At 45.4% G+C, this 20,001-nt stretch overlaps 1 pseudogene; it reads left to right on the top strand.

Annotated features, from left to right (window-relative positions):
- The first annotated feature begins 16,695 nt into the window (after positions 1 to 16,695).
- LOC110291892 (glyceraldehyde-3-phosphate dehydrogenase pseudogene) lies at positions 16,696 to 17,927 on the top strand (annotated as a pseudogene).
- Positions 17,928 to 20,001: the final 2,074 nt, after the last annotated feature.

The following is a 20,001-nucleotide window of genomic DNA, read 5'->3' as shown; positions in this document are numbered from 1 at the left end:
AGGAACCACCCAGATCTCCCCAAAACTGTTGTCCAGGTGCTCCCTCCCTATCAGTGTGGCTACTGCCACAGTTGGGCTACACTTCTTGTGTTGATGTTGTACATTTAATTGTCCCCTTCTTCCAGTAAAGAGGATGTTGGCGAGGATCATATCTTCGCTCAGTTATTAGATTAGCAAACACTGGTTATGTCCTGTGTGTCAGAGCTGAGACCCACTATTTTGTATCTATTGTGATACAGTGGTGATGAACACAAGCCTATCCCTCTGTCCAAGGAGCTTGGGCTCTCCAAGCTTATGTGTGTGAAGAATCACACACATAAGGATCTCGGAGATGGCCAGTGGGTAATGTGTCTGCCAAGCAATCACAAAGACCTAAGTTTGGACCCCCAGAACCCACAGAAGAACCTAGATGTGGCTGAGAGCATCTGTAAAGCTAATATAGAGGGGAGAGGGCAGGAAGTATTGACACAAGGATCCCTAGAGTTTGTTGGCCCACCAGACCAGTCAATCAGGGAGCCCTGGGTTCAGTGAGAGACACTGTCTGAAAAAATAAGGTAGAGAATGGTAAGGAAGGACACATAAGGCCAACCTCCTGCCTCCATACATTCAAATACATATGTGCATATGCACCCATATGTACATATGTGAACACACATATACTATGCATCTATGCATGTGTGTACATAATCATACAAGTAAAAGCACAGCAATAGCAACATTGTTAGCCACTTGTTGTGACTACCATGAAGTAAGCACTGCATGGGAGGAATATCCAATAGTAAGAGAGCTCATGGGTGGTGGGACACCAGAGAAGCAGCAGTAACCAGAAAGCCTTGGTCAGGGATGAAAAAAGATGGAGCTTGTGAAGCTGAGAAGGGGTTGACCAGATGCCAGCAAGGCCTGCAAAGGCTCATGGGGAAAGGAGAAGCCCAGTCCCTTAACTTAGGACTGCATTTTTCTCAGCAAAGATTCTCCACAGTATCTAGAAGCTGAAGACACTGCATAGTACCAATAGTACACACGGCAATCTTCTGTGACAAGGGCTCCGAGGGCCAATGGAATGTAGAGAGTGTGGAGGTCAGCAGGGGGCGGGGACTAAAGGTCTTGTAGGTGTAGAGGCATGATTGTATCAGGTTATGGGAAAAGAACAGACTAGAGTAAATGCAGAAAGACCAAAGAGACAATGAATGGTACAGTCAGCTGAGCTGCTAATGGTGGCTCAGTCCAGAGCTTCAGTGTAGAAGAGGGAAAACAGTGAACAGATTCCTCAACAATTTAGAAAGTCATATGCTAAGAGTTGATGGAGACTGAAAGGTTAGATGGACCCTATTTCTATGGATACTACGGATAGTTGGTAGTAACAGCTAACATGTTATCCTCTACACAACAGCTCCTTCGGTCCTCGCAACCCTGTGAGGAAACAGAGGCAAAAAGCAACACACTCATCCAAAGGTTGTAGATGCAGTCCATCTGTGTCTGGTGTTCTCCACAGCTCTCCACGGCCTCTCTGAAGAGAGATGCTGTCCACTCAGCTGAGAGACATGGGATGGAAACTAAGCTTGAACCAAATTGTGAGTCACAGTGGGCATGCTGAGCTTGAGGTTAAGTAGGAGAGCAGGAAGCACGGTTTAGAACCCAGAGATGCGTTTCCTCACAACTCTCCCCCAAGGCCTGTACATCTGCCTCATAGCAGGGCCTCAGGAGTAGCTGTTGAGTGGGGAAATATCACTTATGGAGGCTGTGTGATGCCAGTTATGCAGAGAACATTGAAAAAGAACTCACCATAGGGACCTCACATAGCTAGAGAAAACACAAGAGCTTCCAGAGCCTGGAATGCCACTCAGCCCTAGTAAAAAGCCATTCCTCTCAACCCTATGCTGTCTCAGGGCCTAGGAGGGCAAAACCTGTTCCTACAAGAGAAACTCTATGGGATTCCCAGACTCTGAGGAGTCAGGATATCTATAGCCGATGAGCAGCATACCAATATACATGGGAGGACACAAAAACAAGCCCGAGGTGTGTGTGGCCATGCATACACACTGCTCTCCTCCTCAGCTCCTCTGCATTCCCTCTCACCAAGCCTGAGGATGACCTGAGTTTGCTCCCTGGGTAGAAGGAGAGAACTGCCTCTACACAGTTATCTTCAGACACACATATGTATGTGGTAAGTACACACATACACCCAACACTCACACAACACAAGTAAGGAGAGAGGGGGCAGGTTTAATGAGAAACTTCAATGATTAATTAACTAATGTTTTAAAGGAGAATGTTAAGATAGCAGAGCATTCACCAAGCATGCGCTTCCGAACACAGGAAGGAAGCAGCTACCATAGTGGTATGAGGGCTGTTGGAATGGAGCTGGGGAACATAGCAAGAGCAGACCTCTCTCACAAAGGGCCAGGAAGTGTCTCAGTCAATAAAGTACTTACATGCAAATGATTTTGAGCTCCAGAACCCATGACAAGAGGCAGAGGTGGTGGCACACCTTGCAATCATAGCCCCAATAAAGCAGAGACAGGAGGATTCTTGTAACTTGTTAGCTAGCCTGTTTACCTTATTTGGCAAGCACTAAGGTCACTAAGAGATCTTGTGTCATAAAAATTAAGTGGATGTCACCTCAGGAATGATACCCCATGTTCACCTCTGGCTTGTGTGTGTACACACATGCACACACATGCATAAGCACCTGTACACATGTGAACACATTCACATATACACATAAAAAAGAAGTGAGCCCTGAAGAGCAGGACACGGGTTATTCTTCACACTCCAACTTCCAATATCAAATCCCAATGGCCAGGACCATCTTTCTCCACGGTGTCTCTCACTACCTGTTTGGGCTTCCAGAAATGTTGCTCTTGCTGTCCAGTTTTCCTTCTTTCTTGAACCAAACAAGTGTTTCTTGAGTGCCTGCATCTCCTCAGCCTAGCTCTAGGCCCTAGTGGATTGCACAACGCAGCCAGAATGTTTAAAAGACTGGAATCCCACCCTGCAGGTGGTAAGCAGCTATGGTCCCAAGTCATCCCCTACTTCCTTTGTCTCCCCAAATCTTTGCCATTCCAACCCCCTCTTCCACATATCCAGGGCCGCTCAAAAGTCCAGTCACCAAGACACCTGCACTAACCTGTGGACAGATTTAGTCCTGATTGGCTATAAAGCAAGAGCGCTCTCTCTCTCTCTCTCTCTCTCTCTCTCTCTCTCTCTCTCTCTCTCATCACAAAGATGGTTAATGGTACATCCGAGTATGAGAGCAGAGAGAGTGGACAGGGAACGTGGCAAGTGAAGACTTGGAGCAGCTGGGTTCTAAACAGGAGGAACATGGAGTATGAACTGGCATCAGATGACAAGTTCAAGGTCATAAGGAGGTCTGAGTAGTTAAAAAAAAAAAAGGCAAGATCTATAGCAAGCACACCTCAAATGGCCTTTCAGGTTAGATAGCCTGGAATCTGAGTTTCACTCCAAGTGTGATGAAAAGGGAGGGCAGAATTTGGAACACAAAAATGACAGAAAGAAGTTCATATGTTTTTATGGGTTCTTCATTTATTTTATTTTATTTTTGTATATATGTGAGCTGAATGGGTGTCATGGTGCAGGCAAGAAGGTCAGAAGATAAGCTGTAGCAAGTAGTAGCTACTGTCCCAAGCCAACCCTAGTTCCCTTGTCTCCGCAAATCTTTGCCATTCCAGCCCCCTCTTCCACATATCCCCACATATCCAGGGCTGCTCAAAGGTCCAGCCACCAAGACACCTGCACCAAACCTGTGGGCAGATTTAGTCCTGGTTCTCTCCTTCCACCATGTGGTTCCAGGGAACTAAACTTGGTTTTTAATTTTGAGGCTTGGAAACAGGTGCCCTTATGCACTGAGCCCCCTGGCTTCGACAGCACACACTGACAAGTTTCATGATGGCATTTCCAAACAGTTTATTTTTATTCTTTAAGTGTTATGTGCATTGGTGCTTTGCCTCCATGGCATGTGCCCAAGGAGACCAGGAAAAGGTATTAGATCCCCTGAAACTGGAATCACAGATGCTTGGGACTCACCATGTAGGTCCTGGGACTCGAACCCAGGTCCTCTGGAAGAGCAGTCAGTGCTTTTAACCCCTGAGCCATCTCTCCAGCCCCATGTGGGTCAGGTTTTGATGCTCCTCCTTCCATACTCCTGTCCCCTGCCAGTGCCCTGCCTCACCCTAGTACCCCTACTTTTGCTTTCATGATACACTTATTCTGTCTCCCCCCCCACACTCCCTTAAGACTCCCTCATAGTCCCCTTTCTAGTTTACAGATTAGAAAGTGAACAGTAGGTGGGGGGGACCTTGGCCTTTCCAATTATCAGTGCCCATGCTTCTGACTGGGTCTTCTGAACTGAAAGAGATGATGGGACACCATAGACTCCCATAAAGCATGAAAAATGGAGTGGACACAAGAATGCTTATCCTCGGAAACAAACATGGCTTCTTTGTAATGGGTGAATGTTTAAGTACATAGACACAGAGCGCTTTCTTTAGTGGAAATCTCTTAACAGTAAATCAACACATGGGAGACTTGTGCTCACTGACTTTGTGACACTCAAGGACAATGTGAAGTGCTCACTAGAGCAAGTAACTGGTTGGAATTCCTTGGAAATGTAGAATATTTGGGTTTTTTTAGCCTAAAATTCTCCATTTACTAGCTAATATTTGAATATTATCAACTAAGTCTTTGTCCTTAGTTCAGATTTTGCTTCACCCTCAGCATTTAATACTTGTCCTAGATGCTGTAATAAAGGGGATCGAAGATATGAGAGGGAGAGGCAAAGAAGAACAAAGCCAAACATAAAATTCATGACGTGGAACTGCAGCATACCGACACCCCAAGGCAGAGGAAGGCAGATCTCTGTGAACCCAAGACTAGCCTGATCTACATATTGATTTCCAGGACAGCCAGGGTGATGTAGAGAGACCCTATATTTCAATAAACAAAACAGCAACAACTAATTAGTGACATGTCTGGGGAGACGGCTCAGTGGGTAAAATGCTTTTGACCAAGCATGCCGGCCTGAGTTTGGATCCCGTGCAAAGCTGGGTATGGATGCATACATTTGTAATGCCAGCACTGAGAGGTGAAGACAGACCCCCAGCTCCTTGGCCAGCCTCTCTAGCTGAAATGGTGAGCTTCAGGTTCAGCAAAACTCTGTCTCAAACAAAAAGGGTGGTGGGGCAATTGTGAAAAACATCTGAACATCAACCTCTAAGCCCCACATATACCTGTAAGTGCATCCATGCACACAACGTACACCATACACTCACAACTCATGTTACATCACACACATACATATACTACAGGCTACACTACACACCATCACATACATACACACACATTTACACACAGCGAGGGGTTTGTCATATTTCTCCATTATGGGACATATTCTAAAAGGATATATTTGATATATGAGCCTAAATAACATATAATGTGCCATCCTGTGATTTCTAAGATCTCTAAGACGCTCTAGGGTACCATTGTCTGAATAAATTTACAAATTAAAACACACTGGACATGCTGGGATACACCTGCAATCCCTGCACTCAGGAGTCAGAGCCAGATAGAGCTCTGTGTGTTCAAGACCAGTCTGGTCTACATACTGAGTTCCAGGCAGCCAGGGCTACATTGTAAGACCCTGTCTCAAAAGGTGTGTGTGTGGGGATACACACACACACACACACACAGAGAGAGAGAGAGAGAGAGAGAGAGAGAGAGAGAGAGAGAGAGAGCTTGCAGTTTAAATACCAGACCCTGTCTATTTTCTTGTCGAGTCCTAGATAAAGCATGACTTCTGGTCTGCAAAGGTGTCCACTCAATGCATACGTCACCCTAATTCTCCACCAGCATCTTCATCCTCAGAGAAACAGAATGTGCTGTGAGAATGCCTCTTTCACTGGTCCTTAAAAGGGAAACCTTTCTAGCGTACGTAGAACTCCTTGTTCGCAGTGTTAATTGAGAGAAAAGCCGGTGAGAGGATCTTCAAGCAATGTTCCTCCCTCACAGCAAGATGAACTGAACTGCCAAGCTCTCTTGGGCTCCTCTGTCTCCCTGCCTCCCACTCCCAGCGGACTGCCAAGTGCCTCAGTCCTGCCCTCACAGCCTCTCTCTTGGATGCCTGCCCCTGCCTCCTCCCAGCCTTGTCTTCTGCTGCAGCTTCCCTACTTGGCCTCCTAGCTGGCACTCTGGTTTCCTGTCAGTTTTCCCCCACCTTGTCATCACATTAGGGACAGACTCACCGCCCGTCTGTGCCTGGAGCACCAGCATGCTTGCTACGACAGTTTTTTGATCTGCCACTATAGACAGGCCCTAACCTGTTGTCAGGAAATGCCACTGTCACCCCCTGCGACCATGGCAAAGTGTCCATCCCAGCCATGCCAGAGGATGACTTCTCGTGCCTTTCTGCCCCCTGTCCCTTGCTCCTGCTGTTATATCCACTTATAGATTCCTTTACCCCACATATGACCTCACCTGGAAGACACACTGCTAAAATGCAAAACTCATAATGTCTAACCAAAAGAGGGGTGAGACTGGACATAGGTGGACAAACACCAGCCTTTGCCATACAATCACCTTTGCTCAAGGTGATTGCAAATATTAAATGTGAAGACTAGTGAAGCACATAACATGCCATGTAGAAAAATTAATATCCATCCTCTCTTCGTTTCTATCAGCATTCTCCTAGCAGCCTAGCAGCCTTACATGCAGCAAGCTCTCATTATATTTTTAATGAATGAATACTTGAAGGAATGAGTTAGTTTGAAGGCCCACCATTGCTAACTAGTTGCTAAACTAATGGGATCATGTTGAGGAGCCATAGACCTCAGAAAAAGTCTCCCATTGGGAAGATCTAACACTCTCAGAACTCCTCCTACTTAGCAGGTGATGGCTGAGCCACACTATGCAGATCCCTGCTCTATCTGCTGGGGTCCAAAGAAATTCCTCATATTCTCTGTTTGAATACCCATGCTTCCCCTGTCTTTAGGGACACTAGGATGGAGAAGTGGGTGGGGAGGAGGGTGGAGGGTTCTTCTCTTCTGCAAATTTGGAAGAAGCCGTGAGTCTCTGGGAAGCCATTCATCTGGAGGTCCTCCCTAGCCTGTGACTCTCCAGTAGGAAACGCACAGAGAAAGAGCCCTAGTTTGAGGTTGCTGTGTTGTGTCTCTTATGGGATCAGCAGGATTCTCCCAGTGACAAGCACTGGGCAGGCTCAGAAGGAACTCTCTGCTTTGGGCCTGTGGCTAGAACAGCAGAGACCATCTCAAGTGGAGACTCAGCAAAAGACTTGTCCTCTCTAGCAATCCAAAGAATGCTCTGGTACCAAAAACACTGGCCTGAAAAGAAGCGTGACCTGTGGGTCCTGAGGGCTGCTTCTCCTAGTCCAAGCAAGAGAAGGTGAGGGTGCAAACATTGCCCGGTGAGGACCCACCCAGCTGACCAGCCAGTCAGAACTGCAGCTCTATTTAGCCAGCGTGTACCAGGCAGCTGGCGAGCCCAACACGGTATCCTCTAGGCTGGTTGCTTCCCTATTTCTCTTCCTCTGTCTGCATTCTCCCTCTCAGACATCTCCCCGCCATCCCTTTGATCCCTCTTAGTATTGAGCTCTTCTGGACGTTCTTGAAACCTCAAGATTTATATTCTAAAATATTTTCTGAAATTGGACTGTGCTACCAAATTTCTCACACGGTAATCTTTGCTAGCTAATTATATTCTACTTTAGGAAGAAGATTCCTGTAAACACTTTTATTTCTAGTTGTCGGTATGTGATACTGTGTGGGTGTCAATTTTGGTTATAGGTAAACATGTATAACTGTGTGTGTGTGTGTGTGTGTGTATACAGATATACAAATATATACACACATGTATGTATACGTGTATATATATACATATAGGTATATATGTATAAATATAAATATACATTGGCATTCTAGTACTGTGATACTGGAGATAAACTACCAAAAAGGATGACATTTATCTTAACTCACCATCTCAAAGGTTTGGTCATCTCCATGTGCTCTGTTGGTCCAAGGCTTGTCGTGAGGTGGCACCTCATGGTGAGGAACATATACATAGGCTACCATGATGGTAGCCAGGAAGGGGCTATGATCCCAATATCCCTGCAAGTGCACTACCCAGGAGCCAGAACCGCTTACCCTTGGCCCTGTCTCCTAAAGCTACTGCTACAAACCAGTACTGCCACAGGCCAGTCACCTCTGTAAACTGGCTTACTGTTTCAAAATCCCCACTAAGTTCCAGGCACTGTACAGGAACTGAGGATACAGCAATAAAGATAACAGGCTGATTCTTTCCTTGGAGACTGGGGAGGACCTGTAATATATAAGTGTGCAGTCGGTGAAATGTGGGTGTCTGTCTGTGCGCTATGTGTGCACACACAGATACACACGGAGGCAGGAATAGAGCAGGTACCCCATAATCAGATGCACATTAAAAGTAATAGGTCAATATCTACTGGTTATTATAAGGAACTTTTCTAGTTCTTAATCACCTCATAGGTTGCAAGCTCTGATGTGCAGTTACAAAGAGTAAACTGAGGCACAAATCGTTCAGCCCGTCATTCACTCAGTGATAACATGAACCTCAATCCTGGACATGCTCACGGAAGCCTCACTTGTTATTCTTTGTCTTGAAAACAGGCTGCTTTGTAGAAAGGCAGGGTGTTCACAGCTACAAGTTCTAGGAAAGACTGAGTTTGGAGAAGCGGGAGATTTAGAAGTCAGTTAGTTAGCATCACAAGGCTGTGATTTCCTCTCCACATCTGCTTCTATCGGACCACGTGGAAGAGGCAAAGGTGCATTCTCAGCTAAGTCACAAATGCATCATTTTCAGTGTCTCTTGTTTAGAAAAAGAAAGAAGGAAAGACAAGTGTGACAGTTTGTATATTCTTGCACCAGGGAGTGGCACCATTTGGAGGTGTGACCTGGTTGGAGTAGGTGTGTCACTGTGGGTATGGGCTTAATACTCTCACCCTAGTTGCCTGGAAGTCAGTCCTCAACTAGCAACCTTTGGATGAAGACGTAGAACTCTCAGCTCTGCCTGTGCCATGACAGCCTGGATGCTGCCATGCTCCCATCTTGATGATAATGGACTGAATCTCTGAACCTGTAAGCTAGCCCCAATTAAATGTTGTTTTTTATAAGACTTTCCTTGGTCATGGTGTCTGTTCACAGCAGTAAAACCCTAACTAAGACAACAAGTTAAGTGAATGAACACATTTTTATATCAAGCAGCCCCTGAGGGCATGGTGGTGCTTAAAGCCCATGTAAGGCAGAGGTGAGGATGGGCACCTGATTGATGTCCGTCTTCCTCTGTCTCTTGAAACCAAACAGGCTAAATCAAAGCCTCCTAAGTTCTGTGAGTCAAGATGTCCTTTGATGGAAGATTTAGCCTAAAAATTAATTTAAGTGAGTTATTCTCTAACTTCTCTATTCTGTTTCAGTTACTGTTTATTGGGTGTGTACTGTGTGCAAAGTAGCTTGCTAGATCTCTGATAGAATCACACTTAGAGTTGAAATTGTGTAATCTGATTGTACCTGAATAAAAACCAGCCCTTGGTGAGGGATTTATTAGTGGTGAGGGGGGAAAAATCCAATTCTACTCAACAGAGCAGTGATTGGAATCTAGTTCTAAACAGACCAGCAACTTTCTACACATTCATCACTGTGCAGCCAATGAAATGTTTTTAAATAAAATTCATAAATAAGAAAATACAATTCTCTCTCATTCATGCCTATGTTAAACCCTTCTGTTCTATTTGTCATAATTGCCATTTTGAGAGAACTATCTTTACATATTTCAGAATGTAGAAGGACAGCACACTTGGCAATGGACATTAAAAATTGGCACTGTGATGAAGTGATGAGAGATAAGTTGGGTGGATGTGTGCATGTGTATCTGCATGTGTGGGCATGGATGTGTGTACATGTTAGTACATATCTGTGTGTGTGTGTGTGTTAGTAGATATTGAACCTAAGGTCTTACACATGCTTGGCAAGGACTCTACCACTGAATTCTGTCTTAAAGGCCATAGAAGAATATGTCGTTGTTGTGAAATGAGTCTAAAATTCACCTGGGACAATAGGCAGGTGACACGGAGACTCAAGAGGTGAGGGAGTGAAAGCCATGCAGAAATGTTCAGTATATCAGAAACTGTTGTGGTAAATATTATTGTAGAGTTTCTATAGACCATATAGTTCCCAAATAAAAGACCTTCATGTTTATAATTTATGTTTATGTTTATAATAAGCCTTACAGCACTAGAGCTGGGCAGATATGCTACCTTGTCTACCTCCCTGTCAGTAACCCGGTGATATCACTTACCATGTTCTGTCTGGGCAGCTCCTACTCCATGCATTCATGATCCACCCGCCCCATGGCACCTTCTTCCTTCTTCCTCTCACTCTTCCTCATGATCCCTGCCTGAGACCCCAAGCTTGGGAATCTTTGCTCCACTCCCTCTCCTCTGCCCAGCCCAGGCTGTAGGTACTTTTATTAACCAATCAGGGATAACTTTATTCAACAAGAGCTGGTATACAAGAGGATCTCCTTGTCCTTGAGAATCTCCTCATCAGGGGGCAATCGGATCTTGGGGTACAGAATTCAGCATATGAATATAAGCAGCATCAGAGACATTTCTTACAAGGAACCTTAGGGAAAAAATATAAAGAGATAAACTGTGCCCTCTGGGGATTTTCTTGTTTGATAAAAGATCTCACCATGTAGTGTTGTCCCTAGACCAGGCTGGCTTCAGACTCACAGAGACCCGCTTGCCTCTGCCTCTGCCTCTGCCTCTGCCTCTGCCTCTGCCTCTGCCTCTGCCTCTGCCTCTGCCTCTGCCTCTGCCTCTGCCTCTGCCTCTGCCTCTGCCTCTGCCTCTGCCTCTGCCTCTGCCTCTGCCTCTGCCTCTGCCTCTGCCTCTGCCTCTGCCTCAGTGCTGGGATTAAACATTTGTGCTACCTCTCCCAGTTTGCTGTTTGTCTGATTGTTCATGTTTTCCTTGTTGCTGTTGTCTTCTGGGGATCTTGAAGTATACTTTAGGAGATGGAACATGCAGATGGGAATGTGTAGAATAAGGCTAGAGCCAACGCAACAACATATGGGCAATTGAAGTTCATTACATACCATCTTCTTTGTCTTCTGATTCTGGATCTTCCTCCATGGCTTTGAGTGTTGTTCACTAATATCCACAGGCCTTGAGCCACGTTTTAGCTGTTAAGACCACAGATGATGTGCAGTTAAAGCCTGCAATGTGCTAGTGTTACTCTCAATGAACTACCTGTGATCCACTGGTTCTTCCCCAGCTATATACAGTTCACAATTTAGTCCCTAAACTGATCATTCATTTTTTTAAGGTTTAATCCTCCACTGTGAAGTAAGCTGCACCTTGTCTGGGCAGAACGTCAGAGCTAGCCCTGGTGAAGGGGGCACAGGTAACCTGGCCAGAGGGTGAGAGCAAGGGAGAGCTAGCTGATCCTACCACTTGTCTGCCATGAGGTAGTAATGGGCACCCTCTCATCCCTTGGCACCTGAAGCCCTGAGGTCATGATAGTGGGAGAACTGCCCCTGCCCCTCACTGGCTGTAGCACTCGGGGAGAGCAGGCCCTGCCCCTCAACTGGGCAACACAGTGGAGCTGGCTGTTGAGGTGTGGGCACTGATAAGCCAGCTCCAAACATGTGAGGGTGGGACATCTAACCCAGCCACTCCCAGACTTAAAGCACTTGGGAGAGTGGGGCCCACACCTCCACTGGGCAGCACAGTGGAGCTGGCTCTAAAGGTATGGGTGAGGGAGAGCCAGTCCCAAGAGCATGAGAGCAGAAGTGTTGACCCTGCCTCTCCTGCTGGTGGTGGCATTGAATGGGTTAAATGGAACAGTGCTGCAGAGCTCACCCTAGTGATACAGATACAGGAGAACTGAGTCCACAAGCTCAGCTACCGCCCAGGCTCAGAAACCAAGGATTTGAGATAGCCCACTCCAAAATCTACACCATCTGTGAACTGTTGGAGTGACTGAAAGGGCTGGATCTGCTGATTCAAAACTGCAGGATCTCCATGACACAGGGCAACAACAGGATAACTGGAAGGAGTCTGGGTGAGAATCCAACATAGATGGTGTGGCAGAAGCCAGAGACCTGGAACCTGATGAATGACCCATTGCAATGAACATTTGCAAGTGAAGGTATTTGGACAGAGGGATATCCTGTGGGACACATTGTGACACACTACAGCTTCAACAATGAGATATTTTCTACGGTTTATTTTTGTTTTATTTTGTTTGTGTGTTTGTTATTTTCTTTTGGGGGGGATGTTGCAAAGGCAGAGGGCAGATATGATGGGTTGAAGAAATGACGGGACTCTGGTGCATGATGTGAAACTCACAAAACAATCAGTAAAAGGTTTTTTAAAAAAAGATTCAATCTGCCAGTCAACACTGCGAAGTGAGCTGTAGTGTGTACAAACAGTGGGGAACGCAACAGAACAATGGTAATAAAGGAGGAAGTTGTGACTTTCTCCCCAGACCTGAACTATATGTATCACAGAGGCTGCCAGTCCCTGAGACGTCCTGACATGGGGATTCCCATCACCAGCAGCCAGCAGGCCTTGTCTCTACTTCACAGTACCGTCTCTGGCCACAATCAGGAACTACTTCCAAGCAAGGACAATTTCAAGTTCTCTTCTAAGCAACATTGTAACTTTAATTTTTTCAAAGCCTACTTTTAATAATAGTTCTTAAATGTTTTAGCCCACCACCCACCAGAGGCGGTGAAAAAGAAAAGATCCAGAGGAAGTGGACCTGTTTAGAAATTGCTCTTTGGAGCAAATCCCATCTGCTATGTCAGAAAATCAGCAATTCAGTTCACAGGTCAGCAACAGCAGCTTGATTGACTCAAAAACACTTCACAGATATACCAGCAGCGCAGTTTGGTAGTGTCAGAGTAGCGGCATCCATCAGAAGCACAACCTTCCAGGAACAACCAAGCCTCAACCGAATCGGCATGGGTTGGCAGGAGGAATTTGGACCAGCAGGAACACCGGGGAAGTTCTCAGCTATTCCTCTCTCAGCAAAGATCAGCAAAGACGAGAGACCAACAAGCATTGCACAGCAAGCCTCTCTTTCTAGTCTGGTGAGTCCTATTTGTACTCCCTCCAAACACCACATGTACTCCATGGATCTTGCCTCCAAATGTGAATCTGTCTCAGCTGACATCACTCTGCCAATCTGCCTGAGTCCAACGAAGTGACAAGAATTCAAAGCATACCACCACAGTTTTTTGTTTTGTTTTGTTTTGTTTTTTTGGGTTTTCTTTTTTGGGTTGTTGCATCCCAACAAAAGGAGCTCAACTACACAACATCTCAATACATGCATGTCATTAGCGAAGAGTCCTTCATCACAAGTCCTTTCACATTCTTGCATCAGCAAAACATCCTTTCCCCTGTGTCTGCTTCAGTGAAATGTTCCTTCCTGAGTCTGTCATAGCCTTTCACCTGTGTCCCCTTCTGCAACATGTTCCTTTACATGTTTGCCCTAGCAAAACACCATCCAACACAACTGACTTTCCAAAGAACCCTTAAGTTTCCACTTCACAACACCACCTGGTTCTCATTATGAGAACTCCTACATTGTTAACAGGGTTCAACAGCAGATCTGTAAGTCCTTGTTCCTGAGGCCTTCAACACAGCCTTGATTTCTCCCCTTCCCATGACTTGGTTGTTTACCCAACTCTTTTCCCTCTGTAGATACCCTTCTCTCCTTATTATTTGCCCAAACCAATCCTACTCAGTGTCTTGGATTGAAAAGAAAATTACATTATTCATAAACTGGTTTTGTTGAGCATGGGAACCATTTTAGGCATTTCAAGGATCATGGCATATGAAGGAGGCAGTGAAGACACTGAAACCCTTCCCTATATTTGGGCAGACATAATTAAGCAATCCTTGGTTTTATAAAAAAAAAAAAAGTTTCAAACAACAGTGTACACATTGGATGTGATTTTGGTGGGGAGGGGACCCAGTGAGTGCCACAGAAAGCAGATTAACTGAGGTGAGAAAAGCTGAACTGAAGAGAAAGATGGTTCCTTCTCAGTACATCAAGATAACTAAAGATAACAGTAACTGTGCCAGGAGTCTCCCCTGTAGACATAAAATTAAAGTCAAGGTCTCACTGTGATCAAATTAGCCTAGCCTGAGATGACTAAAACTCAAGTCCAGAAATTGGTACCCCAAGCTACCAAATAAGGCTCCCACTTACACTTCTCACTGGGTGTCATGTAGGGTTGTGTATCATCAGGAAATTGTGGAGTCCCGGCCAGTGACACTGAGCTATAGGAAAAAGACCAAAGGAATTGAAGACCTAAGCAATGTATGAGCCCTTGCAAAATTCTCTCTATTGTACCTTTCTCTCATCAACTACAAGAAACAACAGTATAACCTGCCAGGATCCCCCTACTCAGCTAGACACACTGTATGGTCAGTGTTTGTACTTGATGTGGACTGAAGTGGGCCATGTAGAATTGACATAGAGAAGCAAGTTACACACAGGGCTGGCTGAGGAGTAAGTACTGTTAACATGGATGAGTTGTGTTGGCACAGATTATGAGAATGGAGTGTGTCGTTAGTGGTTTGTTTTATTTACTAAATAATCCACTGGCTGATGGCTATCAGATGGTTTCTCAGTCAAACTATTGAAGGAATGGAATTCACTCAGCTCTGTGGACTCAGATGTGACTTAGTGGCATTACAGTAGCTGATGTGACTTGAATTATAGCCCATTGCATTTGTGGTTATATGTGGCCATGTCACATCGTGCAAAATAGAAGCATCTTGGGCATGTGAAATGAGTGTGTGTGTGTGTGTACATGCATGTACACATTGATCATCAACTAAAAAGGTGCCTGGAGCAACAGTGCCCGCTTCTCCTAAGCACAACCCTCAAACTAGCATGAGCCCATGAGGTTTTTATCTTATATGAACTGGGTCTTATATGAACTCATGCATACCACCCTCCCAACTCAGGCTACAGCAATGCTGGATGCAGTGGTCAGTCAATGAGTGGGCAAATGAAGCAGTCTGACCTGAGTTCAGGCAAAGAGAAAGTCTGTAGAGCTTTTAAAACCAAGAATATAACCAGCTAGAAGCCAGTCTGCTTTTTATTATCCCCATGTGCCAGCAGTTGCAAACAATGTCAGTCAGTGACAAAGCATTCCATGAAAATAACATCTGTGGGTCTCCACTGTAAACAGTCGCTGTGTCACTGTTGGGATTTAATAATACGCATGGAAGCTCCGAAGTAACACAGCCTTCACTACGTAAGCTTCATACTTGCATTCTACATGCAAGCTCATTTGAACTCTCCATTATGTGGTCACGCCTCCATACACATGGACTCGGCCATTTAAGTTGGTTTCGGGTAAATTCCTAACAGTTGGGATTACTCAAGCTCACTATGCATGCAACCCTGAGGTACCCAGAGCGTCTGCATCTGAACGGGAGATCTGCAGCAAGCAATGGCAGCAGAGTGGTTACACAGGCGAAAAAGCAGAGGCTTGATGATGCCACTCTTCTGTGGATGCCAGAAGAACTGATGAAAGTTGTCAGAGGTCCAGTGGGTAGTTTCTGAAAACCTTGGCCATTATCATCAAGAACTGGGCTCTTGATCTCAGCAATAAGTATACTATAATCTTAACTATGCTAACTCTGATTTTTCTGCAGAACAAAGGCTGCGATTTTTACCTAAAAATAATACATATATGGTGACATTTTTATCTTACCAGAAACTTTCCAACCACGTCAACATTTGTAAGCTTCTAGAATGGATGTCTATGTCACAAAAACGTAGATGATAATTATGACTCGGGATTTATTGCAAAATAGTTCTGTGGTTCTCTACTAAATTTATTCTTATATTAAGGGTTTTTTCTTGTTCATATGTTATTTCATTAAAAAAACGAAGCTTTACATTAAAATGTGTTATTCAGTCATCCATGAGCAAAGACAGATGGATATATTCTACTGCTCATCAAACATAAATATACAAAAATTAATTCTGATGAAATTAATTAGAACTGTGTAGAAGTTACAAAAACAGACGTTGCCAAGCTCTAAATTCATCGCTGCATGAAGCCAGAACTTGTCTAAGTTTATTTTCCTTTTTATATATAAATATAATAAAAAACTGTTACTTTTATTTATCATAATATACTATTTGTTTTATTTTGCACTTTATTTTTCATTAAAAAAAAACTATCGCTTCTCAGCCTTTTGGCTAAGATCAAGTATATAAAAAAAAAAAAAAACTATCTTTTTAAATCTCCACTGTGTTTCTTTCCTGACATCAAAATTATCATCATTAACTACATTTCATAATTATAGCTGAAAGTAACTTTGAAGAGAGGACACAATGTTGCCTGGCACAGGTATCTAATATCAGCTGTGACCAAAACATGTAACTAGCTCACTCTTTATAGACTGACCCACTTATCCCACTAAGAAAGGAATGTGTCACCTTCCCTATTTGGGGATAAAGAAAAATCAAAGCTGATCAGGAACTAACAGTGTCCTAGAGAGCCAGGGAGCTGCCCAGAGAGAAAACTGGCTCTCTGCTCCTCCCTGTTCCAGAGACAGCCTCATCTTCTTGTTCATGCCAGCTCCATCCCATAGACAAAATGGTGAAGGTCGGTGTGAAAGGATTTGGCCATATTGGGCACCTGGTTATCAGGGCTGCCTTCTGCTCTGCACTTGGCAAAGTGGAGATTGTTGCCATGAACGACCCCTCCATTGACCTCAACAACATGGTCTACATGTTCCAGTATGGCTTCACCCATGGCAAATTCAATGACACAGTCAAGACTGAGAATGGGAAGCTTGTCATCAACGAGAAGCCCATCAGCATCTTCCAGGAGCGAGATCCTGCTAACATCAAATGGGGTGGTGCAGGTACTGAGCATGTTGTGGAGTCTACTGGCATCCTCACCACTATGGAGAAGGCTGGAGCCCATTTGAAGGGTGGGTCCAATAGGGTCATCATCTCCACCCCTTCTGCTGATGCCCCCATGTTTTTGATAGGTGTGTGTGGTTTCCCTTCCCCCACCTGCTTGAACCTGCTTGCTCAAGGGTGGAGCTTCCTGCTCATTCGTCCTGCCACGCCCACTGCTGGACCCTGTCGCTTTGCTGCTTGGAGGCACACACATGTTCGTCCTGCTACTGGACCCCGAGATTGTTTGGCGGGAAATCGGGTTCCCTCCCCCTTCCTTTATAACTGAGTATCTGGAAATAGTAAAATTGAGCTTTGATCAGAATACTGTCTTAGCTACATTTCTTTCTCTCGCCGCCTAGCCCCTCTTCTCTTCCAGGTTTCCAAAATGCCTTTCCAGGCTAGAACCCAGGCTGTGATCTGCTGGCCGGACACAACAGGTGAGAACCACGAGAAATATGACAACTTACTCAGGATTGTCAGCAATGCATCCTGCACCACCAAATGCTTAGACCCCACCCCCCAGCCAAGGTCATCCATGATTATTTTGGCATCGTAGAAGGGCTCATGACCACAGTCCATGCCATCACTGCCACTCAGAACACTATGGATGATCCCTCTGGAAAGCTGTGGTGTGATGGCCGTTAGGCTGCCCAGAACATCATCCCTTAATCCACTGGTGCTTCCAAGGCTGTGGGCAAGGTCATCCCAGATCTGAACAAGAAGCTCACTGGCATGGTCTTCCATGTTCCTACCCCCAATGTATTTGTTGTGGATCTGACATGCCACCTGGAGAAATCTGCCAAGTATGATGACATCGAGAAGGTGGTGAAGCAGGCATCTGAGGGCCCACGGAAGGGCATCCTGGGCTACACTGAGGATCAGGTTGTCTCCTGTGACTTCAAGTGGTGGTGGACCTCATAGCCTACATGACTTCCAAGGAGTAAGAGACTCTGGATCATCCACTCCAGCAAGGACACTGAAAGCATGAAAGAGGCCCTCGGTTGCTGAGGAATCCCTGTTCCAACTCGGTCCCCAACACTGAGAGTCTCCCTCACAATTTCCATCCCAAACCCCCATGATGATAACAGGAGGGGCCTAGGGAGCCCTCCCTACTCTCTTGAATACCATCAATAAAGTTCACTGCACCCAAGGGGGGAAAAATTATATTTTTTTTCCAGGATGCTTCTGATAAGTAGAACTCCTAGAATTAGGACCTGTTTCTACTTCTGCAAGAATTTTTTCCACATGGGAGGATGAAGTGGAAACTTAAGTGTTCTTTGGAGAATCAGTTGTGTTGGTGGTGTTTTGCTGGGGCAAACAGATGAAGGAGTATTTGCCGAAGTGGACACAGGTGAAAGGGCAAAGGCAGACTCATGAAAGAATGTTTCGCTGAAGCAGGGACCAAGGAAAGGATGTTCTGCTGAAGCAAACACGTGAAAAGACACATGATGAAGGATTCTTTGCTAATGGTATGCATGTATTGGTCCACCTTACATTGCATAGTTGAGCTACATTTGCCGGGACTCCACAGAGAGAAACACACCAAAAAACTTCTGGTGGTATGCTGCAGTTTCTTGCCACTTCCTTGAACTCCGGGTTAATTGGGAGAGTGATGTCAGCTGAGACAGACTCACATGCTGAGGCAAGACCCATGGAGGACACCTGATGTTAGAGGGAGTATAAAAAGGACTTGATGATGGCCAGTGAAAGGAGCTGAGCTAGGCTTGCTTATAGAGCTAACTGTGCAATGCTTCTTGGTCTTGCGTCCTTTCTGCTCTTCGCTGAGAGAGGTACAACTGAGAACTTTTCATGGTGTTCCTGTTGGCCCTGGCCCCTCCTGCTCACTTGTGCCAAGGCTGAGGCCTGGCTATCTTTGCGAGGTAGTGCCACTGCTGCTGATTCGGTTTGCTATTCTGACTTTACCAAACTGGACTGCTGATATATCCATGAAGTGTTTGCAAGTGGATCGAGCTGCCATTGCTAACCTTTTAGAGAACTGCTAACTTCCAGACGAGACAGATGGGAGTTGCTCCAAAGAACCATTTCTAAACAGGTCCACTTCCCCCCACATCCTTTCTTCTCCGCTACCTTTGGTGGGTGGTAGGCTAAAAGGGACACTAGAGTGTTTAAGAACTATCATTAAAAATAGGTGTTGAAAGAAACTGAAGTTACAGGAGGATCCATTGGCAGAGGAGGGAGAGAGGGATGAGAGAGGCACAGCACAGAAATTCCTGTCAGCCAACGTGTCTGCTGACATGAATATCTACGAGGAGGCTCTCCAGCTCATGTTGTCAGGGTAACCTGCAGAGACACTGCCAGGACAGAGTGGAAGACTCGTGGGAAGAATGGAAGTAAAGGACAGGAGTAGAGAGAGAGGGAAGTCAAAGGACCATCTAAGATGAAGGTGAAACCCTGAGAAAGCTGACAGTAATGTCAGCCCTAGGGTGGCCTCTCACGTTCCATAGACATCTACCGCTCTGCTCTTAGCACTGCCAAGTGAGGTGAGTGTATCCTGATTTCTTTGTGCCCCACCCTAGAGCCTCAGCTAACTGATAATAGCTCCCAACACACTGAACCAGCCAGTTTCTGTAGAAACTTCTGACTAGTTATTGACAAAGCCGAAGTCACACTGGGTCCTGCGGCAAAACTATTGTCAGTCATGTTTCCAGCAGCCTAAGCCTGTCATAAAGAGACAGGCAGAGATGAACAGGGAAAAATATAATAGGTGGTGCTTGGTTCTGTTGCTCTAGTGATGTCAGCACTGTTACCTAGCTTGGTTGTTCTGCTCTGCTTAGGACAGACAGACATTTCCCTTTGTGCCTTTAGAGGAAAGGGTCTGACTCTAGGGTAAAATGTCTGGGCCCACTTCCAGGTCTGAAGACTGGCCAAAACCCACCAATCTCTGAGCACAAAAACCCACCAACCACTGAACAGGAAATCCTACCAATCCCTGGGCTCACTCCAAGCTCACGACTTGAAATCTCATCAGTCCCAT

Source organism: Mus caroli, unplaced genomic scaffold (assembly GCF_978045245.1).
Source record: "Mus caroli unplaced genomic scaffold, Mus_caroli_1 scaffold_3, whole genome shotgun sequence".
Taxonomy (NCBI): domain Eukaryota; kingdom Metazoa; phylum Chordata; class Mammalia; order Rodentia; family Muridae; genus Mus; species Mus caroli.
This window is presented reverse-complemented; position numbering and strand designations above follow the sequence as displayed.